General features: G+C 37.3%; 1 long non-coding RNA gene across 1 annotated transcript; it reads left to right on the forward strand.

Moving 5' to 3' along the window:
• The first annotated feature begins 4,523 nt into the window (after positions 1–4,523).
• LOC120785378 lies at positions 4,524–5,908 on the forward strand. The gene is made up of 2 exons (XR_005706597.1): positions 4,524–4,931; positions 5,127–5,908. It is a non-coding gene; the product is annotated as an uncharacterized LOC120785378 (long non-coding RNA).
• Positions 5,909–14,996: the final 9,088 nt, after the last annotated feature.

Raw genomic sequence — 14,996 nt, forward strand, 5'->3', positions numbered from 1 at the left:
GAGCATTGTTTCAATAAGGTGTAAGGGTACTATCACTTTTGGCCATGTCTGTATATAGATATGTATAGAGAAAACAAAAACACTCCTTCTCCTTCTGGGGCCTGTACTTTGAAGCAAGTTCAACTTAGTCTTAATTTCTCTTTGGGTTATCTGGCTATCACAATGGTGATCCTGAATATCTGGTATCACAAAGCTGGTTATCAATTGGCTCTGTTACCTATGCAGTTTCCAATTCACCTCTAACTCCTCTTGTGAAAAAGGAGGAGTTGTCAAATACAGGTGACATCATCACAACAGTGAAAAAATTCGCTCATGCACAATTTTGAAAACAGGGCTAATTTTATTAAAACACTTTACACAATTCACAAAACCACCTTAGAGATTTAGCAAAATGAAACATTTAATTTGAAACTATGCAATAATTTATAAAACCCCAATTTTGTCACCGCATGGCCGCACATGGTCCATACAATCTGATTCCATCAGAACCTGTTACACACAGCTGTGCTCAATCTAAAACACTTTTAACATTTCTACTTTTCTAATGATGTAAAGTACATGAATATATTGACCAAACACAACACACAAATTCAGTACTGCACACTGATGAAAATTTTTATTTCTCTCCAGATTGTAAAATTAGTCAATACATCCGTGCATTTCCAAAAGTTGCATTCTGCACTGAAAATCAGAACAGCACATTTAGTACACAAACACAAAAACATTTGTGGAGACACAAAAGAAAGCATGGCTTAAAGAAAAAAAAAAAACTTAAGCGCCATCTCTTCGCCAAGCTGACCCTAACACTTTGTCCACATCATATGCTGTCCTCTCTTGCAAGACAGCTAGGACAGAATCTCAGCCCCTGCATCAATTTGGTCACAGGCCCTTTTTCATGGCTTGAAATAGGGGTGTCCTGACAAAGGGCTGAAGATTGTAAATCTTCCACCGCCATGCAGAAAAAACTCCTCAACGGCGTTCAGGAAGGGAGATAATTGTGGGAGGTATTGGGGTTAAAATTGGGGATGCTGATGAAACCAGATTGGTGGAAAGATACATAGTCCCAGATGAAAATGGATCTTATCTGCTCTGCATGCATTTGGTCTTCTGCTGTGATCATGCTGTATAATCTGTCTAAAAATGTGAGTATGTGGGCTGTGTTCTAAGATGGCATGGTGATGGAAGAGCCCATTCTGCATATTTGCAGTGCACATTGTTATGTTACCACCACATTAGCCCTTGACATTCAAAATAGCTCTGTGGCCAATGGTGTTTCTCCCTCTTCTTACTTTTGTGAGGTTAAACCCAGCCTCATCTATGAAGATGAATTCATGCTGGTGTGCATCAGCATCCATTTGCAAAACTCTTTGAAAAAAAGACAACATTATGTAGTTCAACATAGGCCTTTTTTAAATTTACATGTAAAAAGGGTCTGCATGGAGTGCACAGTACGAAGTGTACATAACTTACCTCCACATATTCATGCCGCAGGTCTTTTACTCTCTTAGAAATTCTTTCAAATGGCACTCAGCTGAATTATTACATATGTATTTGATGTTTTTTAAGGAGTCGCCCCAGTGTTGATAGAGAAACCTGATGGACATTACTGAAAACTGTGTAGTCATTGAGAATGTTTGATTGAATTTCTATGAGGCGTATCACATTACTGGCCAAAACCATGTTAACGATCGCTCTCTCTTGTTCCTCTAAAAATATGGGGCACTTCCTTTTTGACATTCTCAACCATCAATCCTAAGTGGACCAATCAAAATTGATGTAAAATGTCACAGGACAGCTTACAAGGCATTGTTTCAATATGGAATGCAGGGAATGGGTACCAGAAAGTACTGATGTGCATATAGTAGGCTACATTGTAATGATTTTACTGTAGAGAGCAGAGAAAGTTGTTTTTCACCTGTGCTCTCACCAAAATGTCTGATGTAATGTTGCAACAGTAAATTTGTTGAGGCTGGCCTGAACTCTCTGTCCAGCTGGTCTCAATGTCAACCCACGGTTTACACCATTGTCAACCAGAGGTGCTCGAATCTCATCTGATAAATGTGGTCCTCATCTTCTTTGTCCAGGTCCTCCTCCAGGTCTACTTACTTCCTCTTCTTCTTCCTCTTCCTCTCCCTACCCCTTTTCCTCCGTGGGATCCCCCTTTCATCATCATTCTCACACTCCATTTTCCTTGTACTGAACTGTTGCCTTCCATTTTGTTGAAGACAGGTAAACTCATCCGTTACCTTTTCATAGTTCTTACGCTTAATAGGTGAGTTTACAATTAAGCACCTAAGTGTCTGCACACCTGATGGCCGTGTCTGATGAATTTGTTCGTAGGTGTGGTATTGTGAAAGGCAGTGCCTTGAAATGGTAAAGAAGCTGTGTGTTATTTTTAATTTTAGTGTGTAACTAATCATAGGGAATAATAAAAAAAAAATACTGCAATTAAAATGGAGCTACAATTGTCATGTATTTAGCATCATAAACTCTCCCTGCATTTGTAAGAAGTTCTGTTTTAAAACCATTGTACACATGAAAAGTCTGGAAAAGCAAAGTGATTCCACTGATCTAGAAAAATATCTGTTGCTCTTTATTACTTGTCACTTTTCCCTAAACATAGCAATTACAGCATGTCTATGTCAGGATACTGTAGAAACAAAGACTAGGAATGTTTACAGGAATGTTTCCAGTGATCTGATTGCTCAGTAGATAGGCTGATTGATCTGATTCTCTGAAGTTAAGCTGCTCTGAAGCAGGTTAACTGTGCAGCATAAGCTAACGATTTCTGGATAACCCACTAATCTTGCATTGTGGTATAGGCGCCAGATCTTGCCTCATAATCAGCAGATTCAGACATTTTCTTTAGTATCAAAAGCAAATCCGGTTGATTTGACAAAAATAATGGTTCATGTACACTTAATAGCTTTTTCCAGAGCTTTTAACCACATCTCATGTTCAGATGATACAGTGGCTCATGTGTCATCACATGACTAAAGTATAAAAGACAGAAGACCGGATATAACTAACATTTGATGGTTAGGCCATGTGATGACACCTGAGCTGGCCCTATAACAAAGAGGAGCTGCTAATTCAGAATTTTCATTTTCAAATACTTTTTATTATTTTCAACAGATTAGTTGCATAGTGCAGGATAAAGCTTGAATGATTTTGTTCAGATGTTATTTTTAACATTTCTGATTTATTTTTATTAAGACTGAAAACCTTGCTCTAACTGAGGTTAGGGACTGTCTCGAGAGTGCATGTAAACTGAGAGCTTTTCCGATTTTTGTCAGTGGCTTTTTACTTTTTGTCACAGACACACTTTATTTTATTTTATTGTATTTCTACCAATGTCAGCACAATCAATTGTTATTACAGAAAAATATGGTCCAGTGACCTGTTCTGCCTTCATTGGTGAACCCTATATATATATATATATATATATATATATAAATAGAAATAGGCCTTTTTCAATGGCTCTGTTCTAAGCATTGCAGTAAAGCATGAGTTTGTCAATGAGCCAGCATGCCCAATACCAGGACCCTGGAACTGAAGCAAGCAAGTGTAATTTAGTGATTATTCATTTTATTATTTACACTTTTTCTACTGTCACATGTCAAAATGTCTGCGATTGAAAAAACACCTGTTAACAGATAGTAGTTCATGTTACACTCCTCACAGATATGATAATAGGTAATATAATTACTAAAGATATACTTTAAAAAGAATATTCATAAATTCCATGCAATTTCACAAAGGGTTTAGTAAAGTTCTCTTTCTACATGTTTTGTATCTTGCAATTGAAATAATCTATTTGGTTCACAGATATTAATTTTTTGCACTAAACAAAATGAGATTCACACATACTTTTTACAGAATGTTACATTTCACCTGGTGCATATTCAGTCTCTGGTATTTATTTGTAGCCTGATAGGTGAACTGATCTATTTCCATTTTGATCATATTTGTTTTTTAGAAACAAAACATTTTTGCAATTACGTTGCTGCCTGTACAATATACCTGGCATACATGTTGAAACACCTGCATTTATTTGTTGATTTATTTCGGAGACAGTTCTAAAAGCAGGAGAACTTTATCCATTTTATTGACCACATTATGAAGTCACCTCTCATCAATAAAAATGTATAACAATAATAATGATAATAATGATAATGTTTTTAATGTTAACTTGTGACTTCAATGAATTAGATTGATAACTGAGGTCAGGCCTGTGCTGTCATGGATTTACCGTATACCTACCTAAAAATATCCATTGATACATATTAGACACAATCTGCGTGTCATGAGTAGACTAGGTCCCTCCGTTGTTCTGTGTTCTCCTGCGTTTTCCCTCCCTTATGTGCTTGATTGTCCTCAGTTTGTTGTTCTCCCTGCCATTGTGTGTGTGTGTGTCTGTCGGTCTGGAGCTGGGCGTAGCTACCTGGATCACCTCTCACTGACTCACCGACACAGCTGCGTCTCATCAACTCATCATCTCCTCCACCAGCTGATGTATTGAAGCCCCGGCTCATCACTCTGCCAGATCGTTCATTCTACCTTGTGTTACAAACATTAAGGCCAAGTTCCAGTCTATTGTTCCTTGTGTGGATTTTCATGCTTCTAACCTTGAGTTTCCCTGTGTGCCAGTTTCATATTTTCAGCTTGCTGCAGTTACCGGTCACGTGGAGCTCCTTCCTCGTAGCCTTTTTTTTTTGCATTTGGATCATTGTTCCCACTCCAGTCCAGCTCTGCCACCAGCTTAGTACTGACCTCCTGATTTCCATGTGGATCAACACCTCATCGTCTGCCCTGCTCTTCCACAAACCCCAATGGTCAACTGGATCAAGCGGCCCAGGCGCACCCACCTACCTGTTCAACTCCCCCTACTCCACCAGCTGAACTGCAACCTCTGAACCCAAAGGACTCTGGTGAACATAATTCAACCTTCTACCAAATATGTTTATAATTGTTTTATAATAAATCCTACTCAAAATTGCTCCTGTCACGGAGTCTGTGTCCTGCATCTTGGGGTCCAACGTTAAGTCATCATAACATTGTGGTGTTTAGTGCACAATGAGACTTTGCTTCCCTGACTTTTTTTTTTTTTTTTTTTTTTTTTTAAGGCTCCGCCTCCTCCAAGGCAACAGAAGTACCCCAGCAAAGCTGCACCAAGCCTGAGGAGAAGCACTGTCTTGAGGATAAACTCATGGAACAAATGTCCCTCCCTTGTTGTTCCATAACTGTACTCGAAGACTGCAGACTGTTAGAATTTGGACGGTTACTTTTTTGTGTGTTGTTGTTCTGGTCTTCAGGCTCTGTGCTTCAGCACATTCAGTTTGGGATAAAATAATGGACACTATATTAAAGTGCCAAGTCTCAGCTTGTCAGCTCCACTGACAATAAACAAGTCCTTAAATAGACCCTTCAGTCTACTGAAGAATCACTCTGGGTAGAATCCTATTTCGCTCAGAGATGTCTGTCCCTCTCTACTAAATGCTAATTGTACTGATAAATATCCTAAATATTCCTTCCAATAATGCCAAGGAACCACACTTGGTTCAATCCCTAAAGCATTAAAGGAAAGGGGGGGGGCATTTTTAGCATACACAGTAATTGGGGAAAAGGAGCAGCCGCACAATGGAGATTAAATTTTTCTGTGGGTCATAAATTTCCTGAAATGACACTCTTCAGTGGAAGGAATGAAACCATCCCCAATGCTACCGCTACCTTTTTAAGCTACATGACTTGTTTAATTTGAAAGTGATGTACTGTGATGTGGAATGTAACTAAGTTTATTTAGTCATAGATAAAACTTCAGCGCAAATTAAAAGTACTTGTATACTTAGTTTACACACAAGAAATGATGAGCTGATTAAAATATTATGCACTCTTATGTTACAGTAACTATGTAAAATAGTTTGACATTTTCAATGCGTGACTTTTACTTGTATGGGAGTATTTTCATATTGCAGTGTTACTATTTTGAAGATCTGAACTTCAAAGGATGTCAACACTTATCAAGCATGTGCTGAAGCACAGAGCCTGAAGAACAAAAAATTTAACTGTCCAAACACTTAGTCTGGACTGTAGATCTTCACCTACTTTTTTTTTTTTTCCTGCTGTTGTTTTGCTTGGTTTTGTCAATAGCTTTGTGCACTGCCTCTTATGCTTACAGTCCTACCCAAGGTATATCCTGCCCCGCCTGCTTTTTGCCACAACATGTCAGTAAATGTCAGCTTACAAAATCTAGCATGAATGCACCTTGAGAACTGTATATGTGTGTACAGCCTGTGCTTATCCTTGACCCCTTTTTAGCAGTTTAGTTGCACCTGTGAGAGTGGAAGAATTACACTGTCATCATTATTGGTTCATGTAGATTGGTTGCTTCAACCACCTTCATGAATGATGCTGAATGCAGAATGAGTAGTAGCCAGTGGTAGACCTGCAACTCAGGTGTTATGTGAGGTACTGTTTTTGTCAAAGGAGTCTGGCGGCTTTGAAGAGAGCAAAGATGGATATAATGGCTTCACTTCCCCATTGGAAAGGGCTGTCTGATGGCAAGGTAAAGTGGTGAAAATATTCTAAAAAGAGCATCCATTTTGTTAATGGGCCTTTTCTACTTCATTCGTTTTGGAGCAGCACACTGATGTTGAAGCTCCTGGTGTCAGAACTGGGAAGAACTTAATGGATTTGGTAGATGTATTACACTTGCAAACAGCAGCAAATACCAACATATGGGTAAGAATCTGAACTACATGAAAAAGTACATGAATATGCTGCTCTTATTCTCATGTTACGGTCACAGCTCATTACAGCTTTGAAGAAAATCCTATAAATGTCTTTTTTTTTAATTGATATCTACAATTTTATGATAAACTGGTTAATATCATTGCCAAGGCAATTTAAATAAAGAAAAAAATAAGGTGCAGGTTTAAATGGCCTACAGGCCAAAAACCTGCCAGAGGAGGAATTAATTAAAAAAAAGACACTCAAAGGTGGATAGATACATAACAGAAAAAAAAAAAAAAATTGATAAAAACAAAGCTAAAGTCCAACTCACTGAATCTCCTTGCACCAGAACCTAGTTCAGATGTTTGATGGTGAAATATTTGAAACAAAATAAAGATTTCAAAGAATTCAAAAGTGTGTTTTCTTTTTTCTAAATCACATTAGGTGGTATATTGTACCAATAGGAGCTGGTAGCTGGCCTCCCATCTGTCAAAAACCTAGCTCAAACTGGTCAAGATGGTGACCAGCTACCAGCTCAAACTGAATTTTCCAGTGGGATTAACCTTTTTTTTTTTTTTACTCTTTTCAATTTTTAAGTGTTGTTTGTTATATGTGAATACAGCAGAAGGGATCTATTTATTCAGATGTTAAAACATAGAATTCACCATTTACAATTTACAGCAGTAATAAAACATGTTTAAAAGTATTTTAAAAGTATTTTGATCATTTCCACCTGACATATGCATTTTAATAGCCTACACTAATGAGATCAACTGTCACAACCTCCATGAGTCAGATTTAGCTGGCTCCAATGAATATTGCATTCTTATTTCGTATAGCACCCAATCTTACGCTACAGGAGCTTGATATGATGATGACATATAAAATAATTAATCAGTGAGCAGGCTACTCGGAACATTAGTGCATTACAAATAACAGAAGGAAGCAAAGACTGAGAAGGTAAATTGGAAAGAATTACATTTTTTAATTACACTAACTTTAGCCTACGGGTAATGACTTGACTTTGCTGGCTGCAATATGAGATGATACAGTTTTACAATCGGCTGCACTGACAGAGTTTTAGCCTCCTGCACTTTCAAACAAGCTGCTTTATGACAGTAGTTTTAGCTGTAGAAAATGATATGAAGTGCTGTGCCCGTGCAGAGTTGACAGCGGTAAAATAATTCACTCACTCATCACAAACATCCTCAGCGGGATCAAGTCGAAGCTCAAATTGGCAACGTTCAACGCTCTTACTGCCCTCACCGCTTTCATCCGAGGAGAAGTTGCAGTCATCGTAGCTCGTGTCCAGGATCTGTTCCAAGGCTTCAACAGCAGAGAAACGTCTGTGAGCCATCTTCCTCAGTCAGTGTAAACAACCCAAACACATGCTCTTCTTTATAGGAGTCAAACTGGGCGTTTTCACATGTTTTCTTGCCTGGTAATGGTCCAATGATGACTGCCAAATTGGTAGTCAAGAGCTGCTTTCTGATTCAGAGACTGAAATGTGCATGTTGTCTTTTTTATTCCCCTCACGTAGTTCTACAAAATAAATTCACTTTATAACTAAATAGATTTTAAAATAGACTGTTGAATGTTTTGAGGGATTGGTTTTTTTTTTTATGTTTCTAGGACAAAAACTCACCGATTTTTCTAAGCATTTTGGTGAAATTTCTGTCTTTTTATTTTGCCAACAAGTACCATCAGGATTACCAGCGTTAAGTAAAAAAAAAAATTAAACAATAATTATTCAGGAAGATAATGGTCCTTTTAAAACACAGATGAAAATCTTCTCTGCCAAATCCCCTCTTTGTAATTTTGGCTGATAATCTGGATGTATTTTTACAAACAAATCTTTATGAATTATTTAGTTTTAACAGTATACATGAAGTGGAGTGTTGCATTTACACTCCGTTGTTAATGTAGCCAGTGTGTCTCTAACCACGACTGGAGGTAGTTTGGGTGATTGCCTTTAAAAGTCTGTAAAATGCCGATGTGAAATTAAAAATGAGTGGGCAAATAATGCCCCCGATAATTAAGAGTACCCTTCACCCATATTATTTTAACAGAGAGGTCCATTTTTTTTTCCTTAGTCACATATTCTAGCATGAATATGACCAGTGTCCCCTGTGGACAGCCACAGGTGACTCATGTTCTCATTGCGTTGTGAGAGAGAAAAGAAGCAAAATATTTCTGCAGCAACAGCAGAATAAAAACACTCACATGACCACCACATGTAAAAAAATATACAGTCAATACTACATTAATAAAGGAGGGAGAAGATGCACTAGTTGGTGACAGACAACATCTGTAAGGTGTGCTGACACTTTGAAGCTGGGAAAAAATAGTGGTACTCATGGAGTGCATGTAGGCTAATATAGTATGCAATGAAAAGCAGATTTCCTAAATGTACACCACTAAATAGCTTTGCACAATATGGATCTGCAATGTTCTCTAAAAATAAGAAGCTCTCCTTCTTGTAATAATGCAGGTGGTCATTATCATTTAAGTACCTATATGGTCCTGTTGTTTACCTGTCTTGTCTCCACACAGAGAACAATGAGATGGAGAACAGGAGAGCCAAATTTAACTGCAGAAATACAGTCTTGTCTTTTAACTGCCAGAAAATAGAGTAAGGTACATGTGAGCCTTCTTTCATTTCATTTGTGTGACATTAACATTTTGTTATTTTGAGTTATTTTGTCAAAACAATTTTAAATTTTCTGTTGTTTTAAAGTGATTATTTGAATTATTGTTACAAACTAAAATACTAAAAGCAAACAAATACAAATTAAAAGGACTGAAAAAGAAATACATATAATTATAGTATGTACCTGCGTTGAAATTAAATTTGAAGGTGAGCTCAATAATGTCATTGTGGGTTTTTTCTGTTTGTTTTTTTACATACATACATGTTAATTTCATATGTATATGTACATATAAAAATACCTAGAGACATATGCATGGCCATGGCTGTGATATTGTTCATGACAGTGATATAACCAATTTTATTTCATTATGCTTTCTATTATTCCATTAATAGACAATAATGTGTTCTGTCCCATCGCTTACTGCCTTGTAAATACTAGTCTTCACCAGGGCTGTAGCCAGGATATTTAGAATACTGAGGTGAGAAAAAACAGACAAATAAACAATTACAAAGAATAAATTAAATAACATTTGTATAAAATACAAATTAATAAACCACGATAACCTAAAAATGATAAATAGTATATATAGCATAATGATACGAAGTCCTTTCATATTTCATTTATTCAATTAGCTGTTCCTTTATCATTTTGATCATTTTTATTTCCCTACCTGAATATTTAAAAGACTTGTTCACATTGCCAGGAATAACACTTTGTTAGGTAAATACTAATATACTTTATATACTTTACATCTGTTAAACAACATGGACAAAAGGGTTTTGTGCCATGGATGACAACATCTACAGTCTGCACACATCAGATTTATCTCCATGACAACCAGGCAAACTGCTTATGAAAGCAAAGGGAAACTGGTAGAAGAAAAGAGAAAATTGGTTTGTGTAAGTGGACATGGTGGACAAGATTTGGCATTGTTTCGTAAATCATTCAAGTGATCTGGTGGTTTGTGACAAACCCAATGTCTATGTTATTTTTTCATAATTTCTTAAATGCAAATTAGTACAAACATTTCAAAATAAGCAATCAGGATATTTCATAGCTTGTCTCAAGAAAGAAAACAGGAAAGTGTATTCACTTTGTCACATTCTGTTCTATTCAAATTGCAGTTTGTTTTCAGTCAAAAGGTTCAATTAAGTTTACACACTTACTGGTTTTAGCATTTCCCCAAGGTAGACATTCAAAAAGCTCTCAGTTGGGAACTACATTTTTTTCTACAGCATCCCTCTGAGAGGTTTTGGCTCTTTTCATCACTTTCTACGTGAGTTTGCTCAGAGGACAAAATCAAACTCATTAACTCTATGTAACACCGCACCGAATGAATCTGTGTGAAGAGATCAGCGATTTGGACATAAGGTGATCATTTACAGCATGTAATAATGAGGCTAAAGGGACCATGTCACAATCACAGTGACAGTAATTGAAAACTCGTCTCTACAAGGGCCACTTAATGTTTCCCAGAAGATAATACCAACATGTTTTCTTGTGTTTGGTAATGCGGAACTTGTTTGTTACACATATTTGATGGAAACCTTTAAATTTGTCAAGAAACAATTATCTACAAGCATAAATAAAACTGAACTGAGTTTAAATGTACACAGTGGCTTCCCTTCAAATGTCATTATGTTTTCCGAACATTTTTGAAAACCTGTTATTACTCTTTTTCAATTCATTTAATTCCAAATTCTTATTTCCTTCGCTCCCAAATTTCCATGCTTTATTTAATGCTGTTGTTAGCACAGAGCATTTTCTTTCCCTGTATTAGGCACTCCACCAATTTTACATATCAAGGTCACTTGATCAAGGTCACTTGAAACCAGTTGCAATCATGTGCCAACATCTTAATTTCCGTCTGATTAAATCCTTCCAATTGAAGATTTGGGGTCAACTGTTTACGTGGAATGTGATTTAATACAAATAGGTGTTTACATGCACTGACGCATTTAATCGGATGAGCTGCGTGACATGCAGAAGAGTGAGGAATGTCATGCATTCGTCTTCCTCAACGGCTATTGTATGTCTTTAGCATGTGTTTGATCAGGTCCCTGAAGATGGATATCTATTGTCCGTTCATGTACTAAAAGCAAACTCTCCGCAGAGGACCAGTTCAGCTTGGAAGCCAACATTCAAGTGGAAAAGCATATGTCCCGACGCATTTACATCAAGACAGAGAGCATGCGCAGAGAGAACCCAGCCAGAAAGTAATCAGGTTGAATCATTTACATGGTACAATCTTTTGATCTATTTATTAAAAGTGTTTAACTATCTCTCTCCAAAAGGATTGAATTTTTAATCGGTTTAAGCCTGTTTAATCTAAATGAGTTGTTTATATTCATTTTTATTCTGCTTGGGATTTTAAACCAATTATAATTAGTATATTAAGCTCCATATAAGCGTACCTTCTTTTAGCTAGTGCTGGATATCGGCACGGATCTCTCAGTTCTTTTCGTTTTTGATTTTGATTCACAAAGTCCAGAATCGATTTGACTCAATTTGACACCGTCCATCCATTAGCTATACTGCTTATCCTGTGAGGGTTGTGGGGCGGGGGGCTGGAGCCAATCCCAGCTTACACTGGGTGAGAGTTGGGGTAGACCCTGGACAGCTTGCCAGTCTATCACAGCTGTCTGTCTCATCCCTGTGATAGACAATTTGACACCGATGTTGCAAAAAGCACTTCACAGAATTTATCCTTGGAACAAAACGTTCAACAAGTAAGCAACACTGTTGTTTCGTTAAATACAACACATATCTAAGATTTAAAAAAAACCAAAACTGTTGACCATGATTTATTTTCTCTAACAAATGCAAAGACTACACACAACACATCTAAATTTTTTAGACCTACATGTGCAAAATACTTGAGCAAAAACAATAATTTTTAAAACAGATATCCCAGCTATGCCTGTACTGTCCGAACCAAATGCCTGAACTTAGTAAGCAGTTCAGTTCTCTGTACTAATTAATCTGCACTGTTTGTATTGAGAAGACATCAGCGTGGTATCTGCAGACAGCTGGCTAACTAGCATTAGCTACCCCACGGGGACAGACTAAATGAAGTAGAGTCCACACACTGTTCCCTCAACTTGACATCATGTAGCCAGAGAAAATATCACCTCAACAATGAGAGTGCTCAGACCAGGATGCAGTGTTTTTTTCAGTCTAACACTCTTACAGATGTGATATCCAGATACCACTACAAGATAGCCAGAGTCAGCTAACCATCCAGAGTCACGACAGTCCCGTAGACGGCGGCAGGTCTGCATAGACTATAACTACTCACATCACAGTTTACTGCATAGACTGTAACTAATCACGCCAGAATATTCAGGACTGTCATGATTCAAGGTGGCTAATATAGTCAGCTATCATCTGTGTTACTTTTTAACTTCTTAACTTTTTTGTGCACATTGTAATAACTTGATTTCCACTAAGTAGAAAATTTACACTTCTTGCTGCCCTAACTGAACCACTTACAAGTAACCACTGGCTAGACATAATATTGAATGCAGATATACACACGTTTACTGAGAAAAGGCCAAAATGCAAAGATGGATCTTGGGATTTTAAGAATCGATATTTGACGATTTGGATAAATCGTGTCTTTTGATTTGCATTAAAGGAAATATAGGAGATATAGTCAGGATATCTCAGCCTCTTTGCTTTGACTTTTACTTCAGTCTTTTTTATCTGTCTTTCAAAAATTCTCCAACTTTATGGAAGTGTTATATTAAATCACTTGAATACCCCTTAAATGAAGGTGGGGTGTAATATGGAAAACTTGTGAATTCCAATGGCAGCTAAACTGCATGTGATGTTTCTTCCTTTGACAGTGGCAGTCTTTCCTTTGTACAACATGTCTTTTGTTTTCTTCTGGACAACATGTTCTTCTTGTCTTGATAAACATGTTAGTTATCTGAATTGGATGTCTTTGGATGTCTGATCATTTTTTGGAACAAGGAGAAAGAGGATATGATTCGGTCCCAGTCTCACAGAGTAATAAGCCAATCATCAATGAGGAGTCCTGTGCAGTCAGCATAATTACGTTCTGTAATTGCGGAGTATTGCGGGTTTTGGAGCCCAGTGTGAGAGGCATGCAACAGGCCTTAGGGGGGCAACGTCTGACAGTTTTTACAACTTTCTGGAGCAGATATCCAACAAGCATTCCCACTTCATGATCAATTGGCCTGTCGTACAGAGGTATAAAACTATGCAGGATTTTAACTTCTCACTCAGGCCTGCTTTTTTCATTATTCACACAACTACTTCTGTCATTCCAGTACAACTCTGTGAATGCTTTTAGGAGAGGCTCTCCCCCTGGTGTGATTATTCCCATTTGTGTGATTCATCACATCAATACTACAAAGACACACAAAAGACATGATTTGTGACCTACAACGTAGAGAGAGAGGGTGTAAATGGAGAAGAGTGGTTTAATGTTTGTTGCAACAATAGAAAGAGAGGAACACGATAAAAGGAGATATATTTCATGGGGTAGAGACATTAAAAACCAAGAAGTAAAGATGAAGACAGATGAGCGGGCAGAAAGAGAGTTCAAGGTGCTCATTAAAATGAAGGGAATAAGCCCAGGCTTTGACTCAGTCAGCTCACTGAAAATGTCAAGGATCTTAGGAAAGAAATAGATGAGATGTGTTGCAGGCTAGTACGCTCACCAGTGGAATTCCCATGATATTCTGCAAATCATCTAAACTTAACCCTCTGTGGCATGGTGTTGCCCTCAGGCAACAAACTACATTTTTGGACCTGACACTGGCCCGTTAATTATATATATATATATATATATATATATATATATATATATATATATATATATATATATTTTTTTTTTTTTTTTTTTTTGAACAAGGAGGAATATATATACATATATATATATATATATATCTCACCAGACATGCCTATGTACAATGAAATGAGGAGCCTAAAAGGGTGCTGCCTTTTGTCTGGGGGTGGAGCAGTCCCTTCAGGAAGCAAAGTGGCATGGGACAGACTGCCACCAATTGGTAAAATAAATATCATTTTTTAATGTTTAAATTGAAATATCTATATATGAATATCGATATCTGCACGAGCATAAGTAATATGTAAAGAGGTGTGTACATTTTTTAAAGATTTTTTTTTTCAATTTATACACTAAAACTGGGATTTTTTGGTTTGTTGCCTCAGGTCAGTCATTGTGCAGTTAGACAAATTTTGTTCAAGAAATATCCGGCTTTAGTGTGGAGATGTGTTCAGATGTATAATTATGACCATAGTCAATGTTTTTATTTGACTATCTACTAATACTTATGGGAGATGGACACCAGAACATTTGATGAGCAGCGAGACCATGATTGAGCAGATAGGGTCATTCCCTCTGACAGTGAGGGCAGTGAGCTTTAGGAGAATCAGGAAGAGTGGATCCCCGGATCAGGTTTGAGAGACAGTTGGGAGGTCAGGGGTCAGTCAGGAGTCACTCAGCAGAGTAAAGTGTGTGTGTGGTGTGCGAGTTTTGCATGCCTGTCAGTGGATGAAGAAGGGTATATGACACGTTCAAATTTCTTTTTTAAAGGAGAATGCCTCTCTGTTGACGATGAGATT

Source organism: Xiphias gladius, chromosome 23 (genome assembly GCF_016859285.1).
Source record: "Xiphias gladius isolate SHS-SW01 ecotype Sanya breed wild chromosome 23, ASM1685928v1, whole genome shotgun sequence".
Lineage (NCBI taxonomy): Eukaryota > Metazoa > Chordata > Actinopteri > Istiophoriformes > Xiphiidae > Xiphias > Xiphias gladius.